The sequence below is a fragment of the Manis pentadactyla genome, chromosome 7 (genome assembly GCF_030020395.1).
Source record: "Manis pentadactyla isolate mManPen7 chromosome 7, mManPen7.hap1, whole genome shotgun sequence".
NCBI classification, from domain to species: Eukaryota; Metazoa; Chordata; class Mammalia; order Pholidota; family Manidae; genus Manis; species Manis pentadactyla.
Window position 1 is genome coordinate 72,696,182 of NC_080025.1, and position 19,833 is coordinate 72,716,014.

General features: G+C 37.7%; 1 protein-coding gene across 1 annotated transcript in view; it reads left to right on the top strand.

The window, feature by feature from the left end:
* The window catches only part of ZNF804B (zinc finger protein 804B), a 567,181-nt gene that overhangs the window by 296,297 nt on the left and 251,051 nt on the right, over positions 1-19,833 (top strand). The window lies entirely within an intron of this gene.

The following is a 19,833-nucleotide window of genomic DNA, read 5'->3' on the forward strand; positions in this document are numbered from 1 at the left end:
AATTTAAAAATCATTTTTGAGATTATTTTATATTCTGCCTGGAATAACAGTTGCCCCTGTACATGTCTTCTTGCCCCTTGTAGCCCATTTCTGCTTGAGTGGAGCATCTGCCCTTCACTGTGCCGTCCATATAATGTCATTGACCACAACCTTATGTTTCCAGCCTGTTCTGTAAACTTGTGTTCTTGCTCATGTCCTGCTTCGTCCTCTTTCTCCTTCAGTCTTCTTGCTTTGAACATCTACTGTTTCTAGTATTCCCCCAATCCATGTAATCCTAGCTAGTCCTCTACTCAGTACCTCCTCACATTCTCATAGCTTTGGGGGAAGATACTCTGATCCCAGAGGGTTTGGAAGAAAGTGGGGAAGTGAGATTTGCCCTCCAAAATGAAAGCATAAGGTGCCAGTCCCAAATATGCATATATGAGAAGAAAGACAGAAGAGAGATTGGATGGAAATGTGCAAGGAAACAACAACCAATAGACTGGAATCAAATGGGCTGAGAGAGATCATCTCAGGAGATAAGAAGAACAGAGAAGTGGATATTATTTCCAGATTTACTTGATCATAAGAAGTACTTTAGCAACTTGTTAAAATGTAGATTCAGGAGGCCCACCTTAAGCCAAGCAAATAATTATCCCTTGAGGAAGTGGTATAGAAAACTGCTTCTAAGAAGCTCCAGAGTGATCCTTATGATTAGTTAATTTTGAGAAATTCTGGGTAAACTGATGGTAATGTCACAGAGACATAAAATGTCAAAAGAACTAGAGAGCAGGAACAATGTCCTTCCTTATCCCACAAAATGGGGTAATTGGACTAAAAGCAGGGGTGCAGAGCAGAGTCCTAATGCACAGAGTTGCTGTGGCTTCCTTAATGAGCCTGCATTAACTGCTGGCTGCAAATGTTTCACAGTAAAATAATAGTTAAAATGCTTTTGCAGTAAGATTACCAAGATTTTGTTAAATACATTTAACCATTAAGGAAAACGTGGAAAACTGAGAGATGTTTTCTTTTCTGAAGCAATCATTTGCTATTAGTATTTAGGCATAAGTATATTGTATTTTCCCAATCTTAGTTTCTTAGCCTAACAGAGAGGACTTAAAAACATTGAGTAACATGATATGGAGAAGTCACAAAATTTCAATCAGCTTTTACAACATAGCTAACCGTTTATGCTATAGCGACTATAAATTTATTTTTAGAGACATGTTAGATTGTTCCTTACTAATAAAATTTGAACACAGCAAAATTTAACTAAAAGTTCTTATAAAAAACACATATTTAATAGTACTGAAATGTCCCATATGGATGGTATGGTAAAATTGCTGTCTCTGTTTGAGCCTAAAGATTTACTTATTTAGTGAGGATTTTGGAACTTAGAAAAATAATGTAATTCACTTATTCAGCATTTATGATTGATTTTTTTCAATTGGATTTATAATCTGTACTGTTAGAAAAGTGTGGACAAGGGCAATTCATGTTTAAAGAACTTTTCATAACCTGTTTTGTAGTATTTACAGCTTTATTATTTCTCCAATAAAGAATTCTCTTTCTCATTCAGTGAACACAAAAATTAATTGTAAGCAAAGTATTTTTATTGCCTTATGTCTCATATAGTTGATATTTTTCTTAATTAAAAAATTAATAGCTGTTTGAAATTAAAAATAGCATTTTGTAGGGAATGGGGAATGAAATGAATCAGTACATCAAAATGATTTTCCTCTTCATAAATAGCTTATTTGATTTTTAGCAGTTAGTTCAAAAAAATTACAAAGGGGTAAGCAAAGGGATGCTTGGCTGTGTATGTTCTGACAGTCACTTACTAAATAAAATATTTCCAGGTTTTTTTTAGGCACATAATTAATATTGTGCTTAGTCCAGTTCCTTTGAAAGTTTGTTAACAACTAGGTCCTTTGTTTCATTTCCCAGGATATGTAACAGTAAAATATGTTTTTTACTCAGTATATAAGTGAGAAATCCCTTGTATATTAAATACAAAATTTCCTTGCGTAAAAATTAGAAATATGTTATTTGCTAAGAAAGAATGTAAGGTTCTAGAAGACTCTAAGCAAGCACTGGTTATTTAACACAATTCAGCTGTCCCTTGAGGATCCTAAAGGGCATCAGGGTCTGTGACACTGTTCCTAAATATCCTTTCACTGAATCCATCCTAACTCAAGATCTTTTCATATATAGGACACAAACAAAAAGGGTAGATTAGTTTTCTTGGTAGTGGTTAAGGTTATCTTTATCCAAAATATACCTGTCTTAAAGTATAGTTTTAAGAAATATAGTTTTATATGCTGTGATACATATAGGTGTCCAATCTGAGGAAAAGTGCACTGTTAACATTCGTTTTACCTTTAGGCAAGATAATTTGTAATTATAAAGTTAAATAATTCTTTAAATTCTTTATATCAATAATGGTCTCATCAAATTTTCTCACTTTTGGTAACAGTTTCCTATTTTTCTCCTTGTAATATAAGTGAGTATGTCCCTTGGTGTTCTATTAGTCCCATATATCATAACAAATGGTAACGGTTCAATAAAGAAAATTTCAGTGCAGATGTGGTTGTCATAAGAGGAACTATAAGCTTCTATTCAATGTAGGCTGTTAGCTCTGTAATGCTAACAGTGCAAAAACATTTGCTCATTCATTCAACACATTTATTGAGAACCTCAAACAGTTGTAATACTGATGAAGGGTACATGATATATCTTATAAAAGATTTTCCTAATATTTTTATTGATTTCTATAGAGGGAGCAATCTTCTGTTGCTAACACAGAAACTGAGTGAGTGGAAAGTAGACTCCACAGTCGCGTGCTCCTGGAGCATTCCACAGGACCCTACAGCCATTTCTGTTCTCCTTTGGGCCTTTGAAGAGCCCCTCTGTGAACTGAGTGATCTGCTTAAATCTAGGTCTGTCACACTCTTGGGAAGGGAGGGAAAATAAGAAAGAAAGACCCTTCTAGCAAAGCCTCACATGCTCTAGAGACACCTGAGGTAGAAAAGAAAGGAGATAATTAACTGCTTCTCTGCTCTACATAGGTCCATTTAAATTAAATGGGAGGAGAATGTTATTACTATTTCACATTCTGCAAGGATGAATCATTTTCCATTTTCTTTTGTGAGTGTGAGGGAAACAACAAGAGGCTGATGTAAAGAGAACGGCTAGTCTGGAACCCTGATGATCTCAGTTCTAGTCCATCCCACTGTGGCCATAGGCAAGTTACTTCTCTTCTTTAGGGTCTCACAGTGCCTTTACATCATAGTACAATACTTACAGTGTCCCAGAAAACATACACTACTTTTGTGAGTTCCATTTGCCAGCTAATTTCAGGAAAGATTACTATCAGGAGACCATATCTACACTGACATGACAAAGTGGTAGTTTGGAAACAAGCCATTTCAATTGCAAGCAAAGTGAAATAAAGTTCTCAAAAGTACTTTATACTTAAAAGTACTATACAAACTCTTGTTCTATAAATAAAATGGCTGCCATCACCAGGCACAGAAGTCAAATTCTTTGAACCCTAACTAACATTTGGAACCGTACAAGTTTGATAATATATTTAAATTAAAACACTTTTAAGCATCTAACATATAAATGATTTTGGAGTGTAACATATAGATAGGGCCATCATCTTTGAGTTTAGTGCTTAAATTAGTTAAGTTAGAAAGTAAACATAGAAAGATGTAATGAGCTTTACACTGAACAACAGCTTGCAAATCTTATTTCAGAAATTTATATACAAAATCTAATGTTTTATAACATATTTTTCCTCAGTAATGTGTTTGCATTTCTCTCGCTTTCCTTATTATTGAGTACTTACTATGTACAGGCCCTCTGTTAAGCACTTTACATATTTCTTGAATTACCTCATTTAGTTATAACAGAAACCAATAGAGTAGGTGAAGTTTTTGTGGCAACATGTTGTAGATGACCAAAGTGATGGTGCAAAAGCTGAATCCCTTGTTACAATTCTTAGAGAAGGGCTGGAATTAGGGGTATTTACCTCCAAGAACCATGTTCTTAGCCTCTTATTGATGGTCCCTCTCATAGACTTAAAAGCCCTTGAATGGTATTGAGGGACCCAAATCAGCTGTAGCCTTCCTTCCCATCTCATGCTAAAGTATATCCTCAAGCTAGCTTTATGTACAATAAATTGACCAAGAAAAAAGCAAAGTGAGCCAAATGTGTTTCTAGGAACAATATAATAAAGAAGAAAAAAAAGGCACAGGTGAATAAATCCAACAACTGTTAAAAATGAACTGATTAAACTGCTTTCTTTATAGGTGCAACTTGAGCCTATGCTGGTATAGAAGTCAATTCAATTCTTGAATGTGACTTCAGTATAATTCTGAAGGAGTCTGCAGTGGCAATTTGAGGCATAACTATTGCAGACAGTCACCAATAACAACTGCTTTCACACTGCTATCATGTTCTTTTCTCAAAATCCTTACAAATTTTCCAAGGCCAGGTTATGGTAAGCAGATATACCACTGCATGCATTTCAGAGTAATAGTTAACTATTTCATATTTGGGGAAGTTTTCTTCGACTATAAAAGCACAAAAAGGGTGAATATGATTCATTCAGAGGCTCATTAGCTTCTTTAGGATACAGGAATGTAGGATATGGTACATGTCAGGAGAAAGAGCCATGGTTGAATGTGGGAATAAGTCACTGCAAATTTAGCACAGATGTGATTTTGGAAAGCCCAAATAATACCACCAGTTATTTTGCTGAACATTGTGCAGATATTTTGAAGAGTATGCTACATTTTTCCAGGTCTAAAATGCTCAGTGAGATAATTTGTGATTTGGAACTGGCCCAGTGCATGTGAGAGCTGAAACAAATTGTCAGAGAGATGATACTGGCAAAAGTTTTACATATAGTTCCTAGAAACTGAAGAACTATGTGTCCAGTACACAATTACTTATAATCATAATGTTTCAATACCAGAATGAGTCATTTAGCATCAACTCCCTCAATTTATTGATGGAAAAACTAAGACTCAAAGAAGTTAAGTGACTTTCCTGGAGTCAACTGGGTGTCAGAATCAGAATGGAATCTAAGTTTTCAGTTTCAAAGTCTTATGCTCTATTGAGCACCTCATGCTGCCTCCTATATTAAACTGCCTCTGCTTCGCAAATGTGATACAATTATTCAATTGTTCTTTTTTCATAGCCATTATATCAATCATGAAGATGAAAACCTGTCCCTTTATGGTGTCAATTCAGTTACATCTATTGTGTTTAAACATGTAACAGAGTCCACTCTGATTACCTGTGAATACAATAGTCTCAGGAGGAGCAATTTTCTATGGCTATTGTGAAAGGGAGTTTTATTCATAAATTTGTATGTTCAGTTTACCAGGTAATGGTATTACCTGGCAGTGTGAAATTAGTTGGTAATTACCAACTAATGAAATGAGAGAAGTTTTAAAATATAATATGAAAATGCAAGACAGAATCATCTAAAGAAAAAGACATTAAAACAAATCAAAATTTATTTTTGTGGTAGGCAAGGGTTGGTGGACTTGGCATTGATAAATATCTATTTAGAGATTTTAAAATGGATTAGGAAAAGTATATCAATGAAAATTAAATGATCTAAAAGTAACATTTAATAATCATTAATTAAAACAGTTGATGCTTAAAAACAGCCTATCTAGGCAAGGGTGAATTTTTTTTTTCCTCTTCAGAATTTGGTTTTATCTTTTCAGAAAATGACTTTCTAGATGTTGAGCTTCCATGAATAATTTAGTTATTATTTATGTGAAGTGCGATCATAAAATTAAGATGATGCATATTGAACAATTGAATTACATAAGGAATGTGAGTTTATATTAAGAAGCTAAGGGCCTTGTTGATTTAAATAGTTTCTGGGTATTTTTTTTCATACCTTTGTTGAAAGATTATTTTGTATTATGTTAGGCTATAATTGTATTATTCATAGGAATGAATTGTATAATCATAGTGTGGTGATGGCATGCAGGTGACCATGACTACTACTATTGTTCAATCAATTTTTGCTTCTTTATACAGTAGTGAATATTTTTAGTGGTTTTATTATTTGTTCTTTTAACATGTGGAACCTAAGTTAGAAGTCATTGCTATTAAAATGAAAGTACTGCATAATTTTATAGTGTTTCCACCTTTTAGATACTTCGGTATGGAATACCAAAAAGAAGGTTTGGGGCAAGTCTTCTAGTTTAAACAAAAAGTGTCTATTAATGGAGCCACCATCTTCCTCATTTCCCAGGCTGTAATATTTGTATTTCTTAAAATTTTCTACTAGACATTCACTGTAATCACTAGTTACTTGCTATTCTTTATTATGAGATTTCTAAAAACTTCCAACTTTAGCCCTTTTGCACAAACACCATTATTATTCAGGCCTTCACCACTCATAACTGGATTAATAAAATACCCTTCTAAATGGCAAGCAGTGTTCACATAGGCTTTCCAAAGAGACATATTTTCAGGAGAGACTTCTCCAAGCTAATCAACTCACCTGAGGTCCTCCATAAAAGCCTATGATACAATTAAATATATATGTATACTATATATGTCTTAATATACCTCATGATGTATAAATGTAATATGTATGTTTCTGCAATTTTTTAAATATTTATATTTAGAAAGTATAGCTGTTGTGGGGAAAGTTGGGGTTCCTATGGCCAGGATCCTCACTGAACCTAAACCACTTGATAATGTAAGTGACCTGTTACTAGGCTACTGCTTCCACACCCGTAGGCAATAAGCTATTAATGACTGAGTCACTATATAAAGAGTTCGGCCCAGTGCTCTGGGACGAGGTAGAGATGCTAGTGCTCAAGTTCACAGTTCACTGCCAGGAAAACAAGCTGGGTAATAAACCCTTTTGCCCCAAGAATGTTCTATTGTCATTTCTTTAGTCACAATGAATCCATAGTGAACTTGCTTGGGGCTGAAACCCACTGGCAAGGCAATTGGCATAGTCAGTAGGATTCATTGTTGACCAAGGAAAAAGACAGGGTGCCCTTGTGGGAGGGGTGCTTCAGCGGGCTGCCCCTGTGAATGGGGAGACAGTGGATTGTCCCTCAATGGGTATGTGATCTGAGGTGGCCTGTCTCCTAGAGGGCTGGGACCCATACCAGGACTGGAGGCAAGTGGAGGTGACACCTGAGGCAGTAGGGGTGGCCCTTGGTATAGTAAGTAGGTCTTTTGAGAAGCAGAGTGACTGTGAGGCAGTGGGGACTGTGGATTGGCTGCTTCTCACGCTATTAAGAAAGTCTGCAAATGAGAAGAACATACTCCTGAAAAAGACACAAGAAATGGTGGCACAAGAATGTGAACTGTGAACTTCTGTGGATTCATTGAAGGAAATAGCATTGGTATGAGAGGAGGCAGCACAAGGACGCTGGAAGTGAGGTGCCGTTGAAGAGGAAAAGACCATGAAGGAAAAGGAAAGACCCCTGCCGAAACCACAAGAAGGGGCAGTGTGAGAATGTGAGCTGTGAGGTCCAGTGGAGGAGGTAAAAGATTCCTTACAGAATGGGACAGCAGTGCTGCCAGGTGCTCTGAGGGAGGAAAAGGCCATAGAGGAAAAAGATGCACTCCTAATGGATGCACAGGAGGAGGCAGCATGAGAACGCCAGCTGTGAAGCATTGAGGTTCAGGTAAGAGACCTTCTGAAGACTGAGCTAGCATTCTGTGAGGCACAGTAGAAAAGGTAAAGGTTGTAGCAGAGGAGGCACTCGGGGGAGGGGAGAGAAAGGTGACATCAGCCCTGGAAATGGAGGAGCTGGGGAAGGATGAAGGGGTGGTGCTGCGGGCATTGACCCCTCTATTGAAAGCATGCCCAGTGGTCGTAAATATAATAAAGACAGAGCAGCCGAGTTCCCCCAGGAGAGGTGTAGCCCCTTCCCCAGGTTGTGGAGCACTTTGTGCTCTGTCCCTGTACTCAGGCTGAGCTGGTGGATTTGGGCTCCCTGTTTAGGCAGAAGCCCTCAGAGGCAATATCAGCTTGGCTCCTGAGTCTGTGGGACTTAGGGGTGAATGGAATTGTTCTGTCTGGATCAGAGATGGGAGAGCTGTCTTCCCTGAGAGTGCAGCCTGCCTTGAGGCAGTGATTACAAAATGCACATCAGACTCCAGGTAATCACGCCCTTCTCAATTGGCTTATGACTGCACTTCATGCTGTAAGGCCCAATCAGGGTGATCTACCATCCTCTCCTGCTAGATGGCAGATGTATGCTGAACTCCAACAGGTGTTACAGGAGCTAGGCATAAAAAATGCCATTGGTAGTCCAGAAAATCATGGCCCAGAAAGGAGCCTTTCACTACAGGGATAAGAAATATTGTGCTTCACACAGCTCCCACGTTCCTGTTTGGGTCTCTAGTGGTCATTCTTGCCCCTCACTTAGGGCAGCCCGTTAGCGAGGTTACATGTACAGTAGAAAACTTGGGAGAGGCTGAAGCAATGAGAACATGGAAAGAAATAAGATCTGCTACTCACAAGAAGAACGTAAAGGGCCCCATGAATGTTATGAGGACCCAGGTGTGGGTTGATTTAATATGGGCAGAGCAGACAGAAGAAAATTAGATGGGAAGTCAAATAGGATCTTACTGGAGCTATGGCAACAGCTGAAACCAGAGCAGCAGTTTCAACCATTAAGACCAAAGGGGCAGAGGTCAGAGACAGAGCCACAAGTCCGGCCTGTGTGTGTTTGTAAGACTTACTGCTGGAGAGCAAGCCAACCTCACTCGAGTCCACACAGGAAGATGATTGAAGAACACAGTTCTACTGAGGGGACAGTTGAGGTAGCAACCCTGAGGGACCAGGGGAGAACTGGATGCCACATGTGGAAATAGCTCTCCATTGGTCCCCAGTGAACATACAATGTGTCCTGGCTCTGGTGGACACAAGGGCTGAATGTTCACTGATTCATGGTCACCCTGAGTGGTTCCCCAGGACCCCCACTATCATAGATGGATATGGGGCTATCAGAGTGAAACAAGCCCAAATCCCTTTGGGAATAGGGCATCTACCCCAAAAGAGTACACTGTGTATATATCTCCTATCCCTGAGTATGTTTTGGGGATTGATATCCTGCAGGGTCTGTGATTGCAGACTACTGCAGATGAGTTCAGACTGAGAGTTCATGTGGTGTAGGCAGTTCTGAGGGGACATGCTAGGTGCCTGAGGTACTAGCTTTGCCTGTACCTCAGTGGGTAACTAATACCAAACAATACAAAATGCATGGAGGGCTTAAAGAAATTGGAGAAACACTCTAGGAAATGGAAAATTTGGGTTATGAAGCCCACCCATAGTTCTTTCAGTTTCCCAGTGTGGCTTGTGATCAGCCAGGAGCCCTCCCCTCTAGTTGTCTGTACTGACAGCTGGGCTGTCTATCGGGGCTTGACCCTGTGTCTACCAACATTGTACCATGACAGCTGGCTAGTTGGTTACCAACCCCTTTGGGGGCAAAAATTGTGGCAAGACTTATGAGCCTGTGGTCAGACTAAAACAGTTACAGTATATCATGTGACAGGTCATTTGCCACTGGTATCCCCAGGAAATGATGAAGCAGATAAATTGGCCCAGATACAATGAGTAGAATGAAAGCCTACCCCTGATATAGCCCAATGGTTACATCAGTGTTTGTTGCATGCAGGGCAAAAGACAATGTGGGCTGTACCCCATTGGTGGGGCTTGCATTTGACCTTTGAAGAAGTTAGTAGAGCCCTGCAGGAGTGTGTGATATGCTCTAAAAGGGACTTACACCAAGTTCCACAGCAGCATGGACAACAGCTAAGGGGCTAATAATCCTGGTCAGGTGGCAGATAGACTATATTGGGCCTCTGCTTTTGTCAGAAGGATATCGGTGTGCCATGACTTTTGTGGACACAGATACCTGGTTGCTTTTCCTACCCAATGTGCGACCAGCAGATGACCAAAAGAGGCCTGGAGCATCTTCTTTTCTGCCTATGGCTGACCACAGGTAATTGAGAATGATCAGGGCTCCCATTTTACTGGACATGCACTGCAAGAATGGGTGCAACAGTTGGAAATCTAATTCAAGTTTCATATGCCATACAATCGTACCACAGCAGGCATGATAAAGAGGCACAATGTCTTGTTAAAATCCAGACTGAAGTCAGTTACCAATAGTTTGTGGGGATGGGCAGTCCACTTATGCATAGTACTATGGCATTTGAATGAGAGACCCTGAAAGGGAGCCCTGAGTCCTGCAGACATGTTAGCACATGTTGCTGCCTCCCCTATTCAACTGCAAATACAAACCAGGGAAGAATCACTGAAGCCGAGGTTTGGCCACCAGAATAACATCTTGCTGCCAGCACCAACTGCACTGAACCCTGGAGACTCCATTGAGTGGACGTAGTCTTGGATCTTTTGACAAATGGACCAATGATCTCTGGTTCTCCTGGCCCCTTGGAGACTAGGCCTGGAAGCTGGCCTCCTGTGTATTCCTGGAGTAACAGTGGAGTGGCCCCCAAAGATCACAGTAGTATATCCTGAAGGTAGGAGCATCTTACTTGGGATTTTCATTTTATCATAATGACCAGTACATGCACCTTCAATACCACTATATATAGACCCTTCAGTAACTCCCATGGGGAGAGGAGTAAAAGTGGTATACTAGACCTAGAAGGGACCCCCTTCCTTCTTCAGTTCTATCACAGGACCACTCTTGCATGCATCCTACCTAGTGGAGAAGATTTGTGTATGTTGGTATCATTAAAACATGTGTCTTATCACCCTTAAGTCTTTGTGGATTGGGAACCTCCTCTGGCTTGAGGATTATTATAGTTTTTGTTACCTGTATCAAAATCTTGTTGTGTCTTAATTTTTGTGATTATCTCTAAGTTGTCGTTAGCCTCTGTTGCTGTTGTGGAATCTGGTTGCAGTGTCCAGCTTTCTCGCACAGGGATCATTGTGGAAAATTGAGAGCATGTAGATTGTGAGTTGAGAATCCTGGAGAGGTGGAGTGTGGGGAAAGTTGGGGTTCCTATGGCCAGGATCCTCACTGAACCTAAACCACTTAACGATGTAACTGGCTTGTTGCTAGGCTACTGCTTCCACACCCATAGGCAATAAGCTATTATTGACTGAGTCACTATATAGAGTTTGGTCCAGTGTTCTGGGGGTAGGTAGAGATGCTAGTGCTCGACTTACTGCTAGAAGAACAAGCCAAGTAATAAACCCTTTCACCCAAAGAACATTCTACTGTCATTTCTCTGGTCACATTGAATCCATAGTGAACTTACCTAGGGCTGAAATCCATTGGCAAGACAGCTGTACAGAGCAAATAAATTAATGAGTACTTAAGATGTTAAGATAACCTCAAAGAAGAAACTTAAAGGATATAGGCAGTCAAGAATGTTGAAATAAGTTTGCTAATAAATGTAAAACTAGTTAATGACCTTTAAAATGTCATGTTTTTTTTAGAGATAGGAAATACATTGTATCTCAAGTGGATCAGATAAAATACATTTGCACTGCTATGGGCAATAATTATTTGCATGATAATCAGTTTTGTACAAATTAACCTCAACTTCTACAATAGCCTAGTTAATGGAAAATGGACTAAAGGTAATGAATTTGAGCCCTGTCTGCCCTGAAGGGAATTCAGGGCACGTTCTGGGCACATTCACTATGGATTCGGGGAGACTGAAGAATGAAAACAGAACGTTTTTGGGCTGAAAGGGTTTATACCCAACTTTATTCTGGTAGTGGCAGGTTGAGCACTAGAATCTCATCTGCCTCTGGGCCACATGTGTGCAAGCCTGTGCCTGCTAGCCTTGCACCTGCACAGTGGATGAGCAGATGAGCGTCAGGTGAGAGTCCTGACTGAAAACTTACTCTACATTCTTATTGAATGTCTTAATATGCAGAAAATCTACTAGACAACTTCTACTACTCCATTAAAATGACACCCAGCAATCTCTTTTGCTAATTTCCAAGTCCTCAGCAATCTTTCCTGACCTCATCTAAATGTACTACATTAAAAACCTATCTCTAAAGTAAAAAAAAAAAAAAATTACAAAGAATAAACCAATGTTTCCATATATGTAATTATTTTAAAAAAAGATTATTGAAAGTCCCACCCTAAATTGGTATAAAATTTAATCTATGGTAATTCGGAAGGAACAAACCAACTCAATATGCCAGCCATTCACTGGGAATTTCACAGTCAAGATTTGCTTTCTACAAGCAAGGTGGTACATCTGCCCATACTACTGAGACTCAGTAAGTGATTTGAGGAAAACAAAAAGCTGTGTTGACATGAAAATTACAGATTATTGATGTGGATTTCTCACCAGGTATTTCCTGATGCTCATAACTTTTTTTTTTTTTTTGTCTTTAATTGCTCACTGATTCCAGCACAGTCTGTACAGCTGGTGGGCAGACTTGAGTCTCTCTCATTAGCTTTCAATCTCTCTTGGTCTCCACATTTTCACCTTTACCAGATGACATTCTCTTTAACTTAAAAAGAAATATTGAGACCACCTGGTATGCTTTTCCTCTTGTATTCCCACCTTCCACTCGAACACTCCTCACAAAATTCCATCCAACCTAAGAGGAAAAGATTTTCTTTCTCTTTCAAGGGAACCCTTCTATTCTTTCCAGTCCCGTCTCCTTGCATATATCCCTGGGTTAACCTCTCATATTTAGGTGTTTTCAGTTTTCCTCTTCCAGTGACTGTTTCCTTTTTACCTTTGAACATGTCTGAGTTTCTCTCATATTGCACTTTTTACCTAGCTCAGCTACCTTTCTCACTATGAAGATTTTTTTTCTTCTTATGTCTGCTTAACTCCTGGATGATTCCCTCCTGCTTCAATAAGGTTGTTGCTAATTTCATTATTAAACAATTCTGGAGTTTGAGGTTCACCTCTGTTTGCCAATTTACTAAAATCCTTTCTCAAACATCCTGTGGTCTCAGGATTCTCTGACCACTCATATAATACTGGCATTTGGTTTTCAGTTTTCTTTCTTACATCTGCAATACAGCACTTTCCTGTTTCTCTACCTTCTTCATGCCACTCTCTTCATCCAGTCATTACAGCATTTATCTTAAGGCCTCTGCCCTTGATTCTTGATCAGTTTCTAAATGTGAGCCATGCTCAGACTTTCACTGTTTCAACTCTTGATCCAACCATATGTCTCTAGGCTGAACTCTCAAATTCTGGTCACATTATTCCAATTGCTCACAAGATAAATATTTTCTCAAGGCAAACTTAATACATTTCAAACTGAAAACATTGTATTTTTTCATAAATGGAGTTACTTTTGGACCACTCTAGTTTTAGTCAATGTTAACACATCATTCCAAATATCATGGAAAAGAAGACTTCCATTTAATTCTCTATATACAATGTTATCGAATCGTTATTTCCCAAATTTGTCCTCAGCTCCAGATGCATCAGCAAATCCTTAGAGTAGGATTATACTTACTGTTTTTCATTTCTTTTGTGTGTACATACTTTATTTTCCAACTAGAATGTAAGCCTCCTGAACAAAAGGACTATTTCTCTTTTTCTCAGACCCTTGGAATATCTATTGAATAATAAGAAATACTATTAATAACATATCTCAGAACTTTATAATTTTCAGAGCATATTAATATTTATTTTGTAATTTAATCTAATGGCTAAAGTTTTGAAAGGTCAAGGGGTATTGCTCAAGGTTTTATAGCCTGTAAGGGACAGAGACAGGACAGGAAATTGTGTTGCCTGAATTTACATTCAATGCTTCATTACAATATTCATCAACTGCTTAGTCATCCAGAATGATATAACCTGGAAAAAAAATTTAAACACCTATTTAACTATTATACTAAACCTGACAATTACTAATTCTTAGTATAGTGATACTCTTTCTCTTTCTCTTTTTCTTTCATACTTAGGTAGCATGAAAATTCCTAGGAGAAGGGGAGGATTCTTAGAGTAAAAAATGATTTGGAATCTTGAGAAGCTTTACATTAACTGGGCCATATTTGCTTACTGAAAATACAGTCTTCACAAAAGAATTTAATAGGCTTTTCTCGCTCTGCTCTGAAAAAGTAAATATTTTGTTAGTGTGACTTGCTTTCTTTTTCCACCCAAAACAGGGACAGCAGATATCTGTGCTGTAAAATGTTACATCTTATAAAGCTCTCTCTTTTAAGGGCTGCATTTTTCATCCACCATTAGGGAGCTAAAATTATTGTGTGTTTCAACTAGTCTAAGGTTGTTGAAGGTCATATAAAGTTTAGAACTTTTAAAATCTTACTTTGAAACATTTTTTTTTTCTATAAAATGTTAGATTTTTTTTATGGCTATGCTTCTTCACAGGAAAAGTCCAGGATGTTCTGTTCTATACAGATAATTTGTTATTGGGCAAAAGTTTTTGATAAAGTAAAAATATAGTCATTTCAGTGTTTTGTCTTGAGAGTAGTAAGATTTTATCAGAGGTAAGTCATTTTTAATTAATCGCATTCCTGACAGCAATTAAAAAAGAAGAAATAAGTGGATTAGAAAGCTAGTACTCACTATAACAAATTTCTAGCTGATGAGTAGTTTACTTAAAAATAAAGCAGTGAATCTACTAGTATGATCTCTGTTTTTCACATGATGGTGGACAGCTAGCATCAGTTCACTGTGAGGGTCCTGTTTATGTAGAACATACCTGCCTTTCTGTACTTCAGTTGGAATATCTGAGAGTTTCAGTTGTCAGGCCATATCTTAGGTTTTTGTTGTAGGTTTTGTTTTGTTTTAAATTACTTTAGTTTTTCTTAAAATTCTAAGTTGTTTATGCAAATCTAATTTAAATAAGTCTGCTTACTTTTGCTCTGAAGGATTACGTAACAGTATACAGGTCTTTGGACTCCTAAAGAGGAGATTCTTTTTTATTGCAGTTTCTTCTTTAAAGGAATCTTGTAGGTTACTTAGTAAACTAATTCTTAATAAAGGCTAGATATCACAGAAATACTTAAGTTGTTCACATCCCCTTCTTGCTCCACAGTGAAAGAGAACATGGATTGCATGTGGATAAAGCCCGGCAAAATTAAGAAGGACACCATGGTTAGAGAGAAAAAGAAACTAGAAGGGGAATAAAGTATTATAAATAATAACCACGTTATTCCATGTCAATCCATAAAACAAATCTCACTCTAAGAAAAATTTAACTAGACAGGTAAATAAATACAATCCTCCAGTTCTACCACCCTATCTTTAAAATTTGGTTAGGTGGGTGGTGGGCACCTTAGATATTTTTTCAAATGCAGTTCCCAACAGCGAGCAGGGTAGTATGAGTTTGCACTGTGTTTGTCTTTCTAACTAGTGAACCTAATAGCTCAGTATGTTCAAATACCTGACTGGGGAAAAATTGAACCTCTGTGTTTAAGTCTCTAGTGGGAAAATGCATTAAGATGATAGATGTCTTCCCTGCCTGAGCACAGTGGTCAGGATGTCTTGACATTCACAGATTACCATTCCTCCACTTCAGGGGAAAATACCTTAACAGCTCTCTTTACTGATGATTCAGAAGTAAAATAAGATCACACGTGAAGTTGAGCTAAACTAATACTTATTAAAGATGTCATTTGGTCCAAACACTGATTAATTCACCTCTATTAGCAATTGCAATGTACTTGGAAATTTTACCAAAATTTTATAGTTTCCTCCTTAGGCATGCAGTCTTGGGCAAGTCTCAAGTCTTCCCAGATCAGTAGATAAAGAAAAATCCATTTGTTCACACCAAAGACATTCAGGATTCATACAGATTTGCATGACATAGGAAATCCAGGGAGAGGTAATTTCCTATGTGGTGCTTTTTCATTAAGTTCCTTGTCTGACCATTCTTGATTCCCATTGTAGCTGCCACTTTGTTTCAGGCCTCGGCTCATGTACCTAGACATTTCTTGGCTGTGGCGCAACATCACATTTTCTCATTTTTCATGTCATTTTTTTTCCCTCATGGAACAGGAAGTTTTAGACTGATAATACATTATAATTAAACCACACTAACAGCGGATTCCTGACTTTGCCAAGTTGTGGGCAGCGCCCTGCCAAGCAGGAAGTGTCTGGAGCTGTGCTTTGACCCTCACCATATGTCTTCTCACACCCCAAAGCTATGTCTTTAGATGCTTCATTTTTACATTAAAATAGAGAGGACTTCTTTGCCAAGCAGCCATGATTTTGCAGAGCTCTCATGTCCAATACTATCCCACCGAGTAGATGAGATGTAACTTAGACCCCATGAAACTAGACCATGAAGAACCATTTATTTGTGGCTGAAAGCAGGCATGATTTCTTCTGGCGGAGTCTACTCTATAATTTCGTTTACAATATCAGATAGCTATATATTTTTCAGGCTAATATGTAAGACACAGATAGGTGTGTTCATTTCTTAGTTCTTGCCAATTTTTTATTATGGAGTTTTGGCCCCTCCCTGTTGAACTAACAATGCAACCTACTAATTTAGGGTTTCCAGTACTTGTACATATTATGACACATGCAGATGATAATATGTTTGGCATGCTGCAGTAAACATGTGACTGTCACTAGGGCTCTGTCCACTCCAAAGTCTGGACAATCACCACCTTCACACACGTCCAACTGTTCACTTAGAACTAGTGGCATAGTCATTTGGGGACCCTATATCTACCTCTTTTCTTGCTGAGAAAACTAGTACTTTCTTTACAGTTTCCAGAGTCCCCTCAGAGAACAGTATCACTCTTTTTCCTGATATTAGCATGGCCAATCCTTAAGGTAGACTGAAAGTCCCAACTGATATCAGTTTCCATGTACCTGCATGACCCACCAGCTACCAGCTCCCCATTGCTCAGTCACATATGGCACTGAAGACTTCCACACGTTAGTATTCATGGGGAACACTCTCTAGGGCTACTTTTCTGTGTCAACCCAAATCACTGCAAAATAGAAGAAACAAAACAACCTCCAATCAAAAAGACAGGTAGTAGGGAAAGGACTCACAGCTCTGCCTTCCTCATTCTTTTCCTTTCAAACTAATTTTCCTTTCAAGGTCATGGCAGGAATTCAGAGATACTTTTGAGATTTTAAGAGCACAAGTAGGGAGCATTGTACAGTCCTTTTGAAAGTGGCTTGGAGAATGACAGCATTGCCACCTGGGATTAGGTGAAATATACAGTGTTTATTCCTAGAAAACTTAACTCATGCTGCCTCAAATTTCTTCCCAGTTGCTTCTTCAAAATATGCAATGTTGGTACTTTCCCAAGTCAGTTTCTGACATGGACCTCTTTTATGCATTCCAGGTATTATCAACCTTTGGATCAGGACAGAAACATATTGAGTTATACCTGAAATTGTTACTGCTTCCTATAATGTAAATAAAAAATTAACCCCAAGCAATGTTTGAGAGAATTGGGATATCCTGACAAGCACTAGTAACCAGAAACATGGCCCTAAGGCAGCATTATGAAGACAGGCCATTTGCTTTACCTTGAATGTCCAATATTCACTAGTTTCAGTTTTCTCTGGCCTCTACACTGCAGAATCCATTTAGAGTTATCCTTCAAAGAAAGCCCTAAAAGCTTGGTGACAGGAGGAATTAGGATAGATTCTAAGCTTGAGGTTGTCCCTTGGGGAAAAAATATATTTCAGATTTCTGTGCCATATTTTGATATTACTATCCAGCACCAAAATGCTTTGGTGATTAATGCTAAGAGTCCTTAAGGCCTATGCTAACCCTACCAATTAGGAAGTGCATCTAGACAGAAACGTATAGGCCCCATTTCAGGTCCTTAGGGAAAGGGAAGAGATGGATGCTTTCAAGTGTCTAGTGCCTATCGAGGAAATCACACAACCCCCTATAATAGTATGTGATTTGCCCACTTATATTACTACTCAACCCTTTTCAATTTTCTTCTCAGTACTTACTATACAATTTCAAGAAGTGATCTAACAAGTCTTAAACATTTTCTTGACTGAAGTACTCATAAACTGAGTTGGAACTAATAGAACTCAGAGGTTAACCTTCAGAGTCAGCTCAGTCATGGCAATAAATATAGACTCTGCTTTTAAATGGAATTTGAGTGAGTGTATGTTGCACTTGCTGAGTGACATAGGCCTTGTTACTTGTAATTAGTTAAAACACAAGTATAAATTATGTTACGATTTGAACCCTTAGCTTGTCATTTGCTATGAAACTATTATCTATCTTGGAAACTGACAGGCTACAGAGTATGTTATAGTTAATAATAATTTATACTAAAGTGTGTGTGCTATTCTTTGAATTTTCAAGATGCCATCTATGGGAGATGATTCTAGAACTAAATATGATTTTCTCTAATTCACTGTATATAAAAGTAAGCTGCATTAAGGTTATTCACATGTTTAGTAAGACAAACTTTTGAAAAAGTATGTATATTCTCTGTGGGAGTAATCTCAAACTACTGTTGTAAAGTAGAAATTATATTAATTGCTCTGTTTCCCTGTAGTTTGTAAAAATAAAACTTCACTTTTTACCCTTCAAAACCAATTATGTATATACCACTTTCCTTTTTTTTATTCATTCATCTGTTAATGGACATTTAGGTTGGTTCCATACTGTGACTATTTTGAATGATGCTGCAATGAATATGGGAGAGCAGATTATCTCTTTGAGAACCTAATTTAAATTCTTTTGGGTGTATACCTAAAGTAGGATTGCTGGATCATATGGTAGTTTTATTTTTAATTTTGGGGGGAAATTCAATACTGTTTTCCATAAAGGCCGAACCATTTTACAGTCCCACCAAAATTGCACAAGGGTTCCAGTTTCTCTACATCCTGGTCAGCTCTTGTTAATTTCTGTTTTCTGTTTGTTTTTGTTTTTTAATAATGTCCATACTAAAATGTGGAGCTGATATCTCATTGTGGTTTTGATTGATTTGCATTTCCCTAATGATTAGTGATGTTGAACATTGTTTCATGTACAGCCATTTATATGTCTTTAGAGAAATGTCTATCCAAGATCTTTGCCCATTTTTATATCAGGTTCTTTGTTTTCGTCTTATTGAGTCATAGGAGTTTCTTGTGTATTTTGTATATTAATTATTTATCAAATATAGTTTACAAATATTTTATCCCATTCTTTAGGTTGCCTGTTCACTCTGTTGATTTTCTTTGCTGTGAAAAAGCATTTTAGTTTGATATAGTCCCACTTGTCTAATTTTGCTTCTTTTGCTTGTCATATCCAAAAAATTATTGCCCAGTCGAATGTTATGAAGACTTTTACCTATGTTTTCTTCTAGGAGTTTATAAACCCAGGTCTTACTTACATTTCAATTATTAATCTATTTTGAATTTATTTTTTTGTATGGTGTCAAGATAAGGGTCAGATTTCATTATTTTGCCTGTGAATGTCTAGTTTTTTCAGCACCATTTGTTGAAGAGACTGTCTTTTCTCCATTGTGTATTCTTGGTAATTTTGTTGAAGATAAGTTGACTGTATATGCACAGGTTTAGTTCTGGTTTCTTTATTTTGTTCTATTCATCTGTATGTCTTTTATGCCATGCCATACTGTTTTAATTACTATTCCTTTGCAATATATTTTGAAATCAGGAAGTGCAATGCATCCAGCTTTGTTCTTTCTTAAGAATTCTTTGCCTATTCAGAGTATTTTGTGGTTCCATACAAGTTTTAGGATTGTTTGGTTTGCTTTTTTGAAAAAATGCCATTTGGATTTTTATAAGGATTATATTGATTCCATAGATTGTTTTGGGTAATATTTAACAATGTTAATTCTTCTAATCCATGAATATGGAATATCTTCTCATTTATTTGTGACTTCAAGTTCTTTCATCAATGTTGCATAATAT